The 4319-nt window shown below is 36.0% G+C and overlaps 1 long non-coding RNA gene across 1 annotated transcript; it reads right to left on the bottom strand.

The window, feature by feature from the left end:
• Positions 1 to 1461: 1461 nt before the first annotated feature.
• Positions 1462 to 3594, bottom strand: LOC125591116. Its single transcript, XR_007327106.1, has 3 exons — positions 3408 to 3594; positions 2622 to 2899; positions 1462 to 2329 (listed from the first exon to the last, which is right to left on the bottom strand). It is a non-coding gene; the product is annotated as an uncharacterized LOC125591116 (long non-coding RNA).
• Between the last annotated feature and the right edge of the window lie 725 nt (positions 3595 to 4319).

Here is a 4319-nt window from a genome sequence, read left to right on the forward strand (position 1 = left end):
AATATTTTTTTAATAAAAAGATTCGAGTACCCTCGCAACAATATATAACGCCATCTTCAGTCAAGTTTCAGAATGATTAGCCTTGTTTAAAAGTAGTACATTGCAGCAACTAAAACAAGAAAAAAAAAGGAGGTGATGCAAGACACAAATAACATATTATTGTAAAAAGGGCAAAAGCTAAATTAAATTTATTGTTTTTCTTTTGCATAGGTAGGGAGGACTAGAGCTGCTTCCTATTCTCCTTCTCTCTCCTTTTGTTTGATTTGCACTAAACTTGGAACATAAGAGTTGGAGCACACAACTGGATCAAAATAATAATGGGGAGTGTCAGTTCTTCCAAGATCCACTGTTTAAAGAAGTCATTATCTCCAATGATGTAAGCTGTGTTGTAGTACTCCTTCTCGGACTTGGTATTGGTAACACTGCCATTAGGAAAAAAAAAAACCGTTTCTTCTCTTCATCAATGAAGAAACTGCGAGTTCGAAAACGACTAGTACGGGGGATAGCTTCCAAATTAATTTTAAAGAAGTTGCTCCACAACAGCTTATTGGGCTCAGTCTTAGTTGTAACCCAAATTCCCATCCCAGATATAGGACTGCGCATATATAAAGCCGCGAGTTTCTCTTCCTGAAAACAAGAGATAAGAGATAGGAGTAACCCTAGAATTATAACTAGACCAAAGGCAGAGGAAGCAGCTCTCCAAATCTTGTAAAATCGAAACAGACAAGGAAACCAGTGAACATCTCATCATGTCCATCGCGGTCCAAAAAGTAAGTGTTTCCTTTCAGCGATGCGCTGACATGGAAGTACTCTTCGCCCCAGCCCCAGTGTAGCTTGACATCAAGAGTCCTCCATGAATCGGACTTAACATCGTAGATTTCACATTCATCTTCCTTGTAACCATAACAATACATCAAGATTTTGTGGTTACGGTTGGTGCTCTTGTCGTATCCAAGAGCATATACGTCTGATCTATCGTAAGATCTTCTTGTTTGGATCCACCTTGTTTGTCCCAAGTATGGGTTCCAGAGCATGAGGCGTTGACTGTACTCGTCTCTTGTGACAGTGACGCATAACAACAAGCCGTCGCAGACAAGAACTTCAGATATCTCGACTTGATTAAACGAATCAAGTATCTCCTTTACTGTGAATTTTTCATGCACGTCGAATCTCAAGGAAAACAGCTTAGTTTTACTTATCATGAACCCTAGAAACTGCTCTTTTGCTTCTGCTTTGCATAAAAGCTGAGATTTGGATAAAGTGTTCCATCTTTTGCAAGTCAATCTCACTGTTCCTAAACAAGTTATCGGAACCCTTGTGAGTATTATTCTACCAGATCACTCGAAAGATCAGAGATCGTCGCCATTGTTTCAATCAAAAGATTGAAACATATCTTTATTTTATTAACAAACCAGGGGTTTTCCGGCGCGTATACGGACATTCATTCTCTTTTGAATTTCATTAGTTTCATTTTTCATCTGCTAGTTGTTAGTTTAATCTAGTTTGAATTATTAGTTCTTCATTTTTCATCTGCTAGTTGTTAGTCCAATCTAGTTTGAATTATTAGTTCTTGCCAATTAAGAGTTGAGGGTCGGGAACTAATAATTGATTTTATGAATACATTTTATTGTTAGTAGATCTCATGATGTCATGTCAATGCGTTTCTGTCTCTTACTGAGTGAAAATGAAAAAGTTTTTACTTATGGGGCAATGCATTTTATTGTTTTACGTATGTATTGAGGATTTTATTCATTTTTTTTTTAATTTTAGGAGTGAGGAAAGGAAAAATTTTTTTTTTAAAAAAATCAAATAATCAAATAGTTTAATCCTTCGGGTACTGCCCCTAGTTTTGTGTAACACACCGCTCGGTTATTGTATGCCTGTATGAAATTGAAAGCAAAAAAATTAATTCAAACAATCAAATATTGAGCCTTTATACAAAACAGTGACACACATAAGATGATTAGAATTGGCCTTAAGTCTTTTTGATTTTTTTTTTTCGCAGTATGATGTTTCACAGATCATGATACTTCTGCTCATTGAAGAATTCATTACCTGTATTACAAACACACCAGGGTGTTAGTATAACTCTTTTTACCAAAATAGCTTTCTCATGCTCCACCTCACCAATCAAATTATTCTTCCTGCGCCAACTCTTTCTTGACGTTCTCAGCCTCATTCAGCATCTTCAACGTGTTTAGGTTGCGGTGCTCCGTAAGGGCTTTATGTAAGACTCAATCACAAGTTCACAGTCTTTTGAGACTTTTTTTCCATCTTCCCCATAGACTTTTTCAACAGCCTTATCACAATCCTTGATGCACTCATCATACTGAATCAAGCAAATTCACATTTAGACTCAACTTTGAGCCAAGCAAATCACTGTAGACTACATGAAACTATACCTTCACTCATCATACTGAATCAAACATGATCATATTTACACTCAACCATGTACCAAACAAATCAATATAGACTAATATACATAAGAACTATACATTGATTCACTAATAATACTGAATCCAAACATGATCAAATTTAGACTCAACCACATACCAAACAAATGACATAAAAATTGTAGACTAATTTACATAAAAACTATACACATATACAAAAGACTATACCTTTGCCATCTCCAGATTACAGCAGGATGATTTGTGATAAAGATATATATTCATCAATAATTTCCATGGCTTTGAGTAATTCTTTATAGTGTTTTGAAGTCATTGTATGCCGAATTCTCCATCTTTTTCCTTCAAAGCTTTTATCTTCCTCTCTTTATTCTCCAAAGTCCGGCTCAGGTTCATGCTTCGGTTCTTGTTTCTTCTCTACCTCATGCTCCTTCCTTGGAGGCACAACCATCTTATCCTCCTGATCCACCGCTGCTTCACCCGCCTAAATCCTGAAATGAACATTCAACAAAATTCCAAGAGGTCGCATCACCATCTGGTCTTTCATATAAAGTTTTGATATTCTTAAGGTGTATATGGATCCACTACCAAATGTTTAGGAAATCAAGTGGCTTCACAAAAAAAAAACTGTCGCTGAATAGTCCGTTATTAGTTTCTCCAACACATCCAAATGGATCCATGATGGCGTGTCAGACACAAAACCTTAAGGGTCTGCCAAACATGATTGTGTACGCTACGTTGCTTGGATCAATGGAAAGCCCCTTCGTATAAAGTAAACGTTGATAACATCCTTGAACTGATTCATTCCTAAGAATCGATGCTAGGTTCATTGGTTTTGACAAAAAAAAAATATGATCGGACTATCAAAATGGTTAAATACGTACAAAGCTTTAATCAAACACGGTGGTTGCTCAGCGTAGTTAAATCGGCGAGCAGAGTAAACAAATTCTGCCACTAATGGATTTGATGCTTGAGAGAGAGAGAGAGAGAGAGAGAGACCTTTGGGATTTGGGATTTCGGTTTTGGTAGGACTGTTCATCCCAAACAGTGGAGACATTGATAGGTGAAGCAGTCTATTACAGAGGAGGATGCTATGGCCGATTTAGTTAGAGAATAGGAGTAAATGAATGGATTAATATAACCTGAAGATAATTGAAGCCGTTACAAGTGTTACAAAAAAAAAAAAAAAAAAAAAATTGAAGCCGTTACAAAGACGTACGCGGAGGCTGTGATATGTGAAGAGTCGAGAGACTCTCCACCTCTACCTGCAAAACAATATGAGCTGGGCCTTGACAGAAAAAAATAAAATAAAGCCCAACGATTTAATCCGAACAAAACATGTAACCCAAACTTTTCAATGGAAACTCAACGGAAATTAGCATAAAAATATCGCCACGTGGAAGAAATTGCACCCATCTTCCTGATGATGTGGCAGATTGCGGAGAGTCCACTTTATTTATATAGATATATTTAGACATATCCTTGGGCCTAGAACAATATATACGGCCCATATTTTGTTTCGTTCTATATTACGAACGTTTGATGTTTATATATAGAATGAAGCCTTTGAATCATAAACATTATTCACCTTTCTTTCTTGTGGTATGGAATATATGCTATAAACACTTTGAAAAAGTTTGAGCTGTTGGAACTGTTTTTTGGACAAATGGCTATGGCCAATATTCCGGTGATTTTTTCCAACAATTTGATTGTCGAAATGACCGGATTGTTATTGGATTCATTGTTATGAGCACTATATTATAGTGAAATCATATGTCAAAAACGAAGTTCGTTTGAATGAAAAATGAAAGTATAATATAGAATTGTTCGTAAAATATTCATATTAGAAATATGAGGTGGAAGTCCTCTTGTGTATAAATGGAGAAACTAAAATAAAGTTATAAAAACTTT

This window comes from Brassica napus, chromosome C8 (assembly GCF_020379485.1).
Source record: "Brassica napus cultivar Da-Ae chromosome C8, Da-Ae, whole genome shotgun sequence".
Classification (NCBI taxonomy): domain Eukaryota; kingdom Viridiplantae; phylum Streptophyta; class Magnoliopsida; order Brassicales; family Brassicaceae; genus Brassica; species Brassica napus.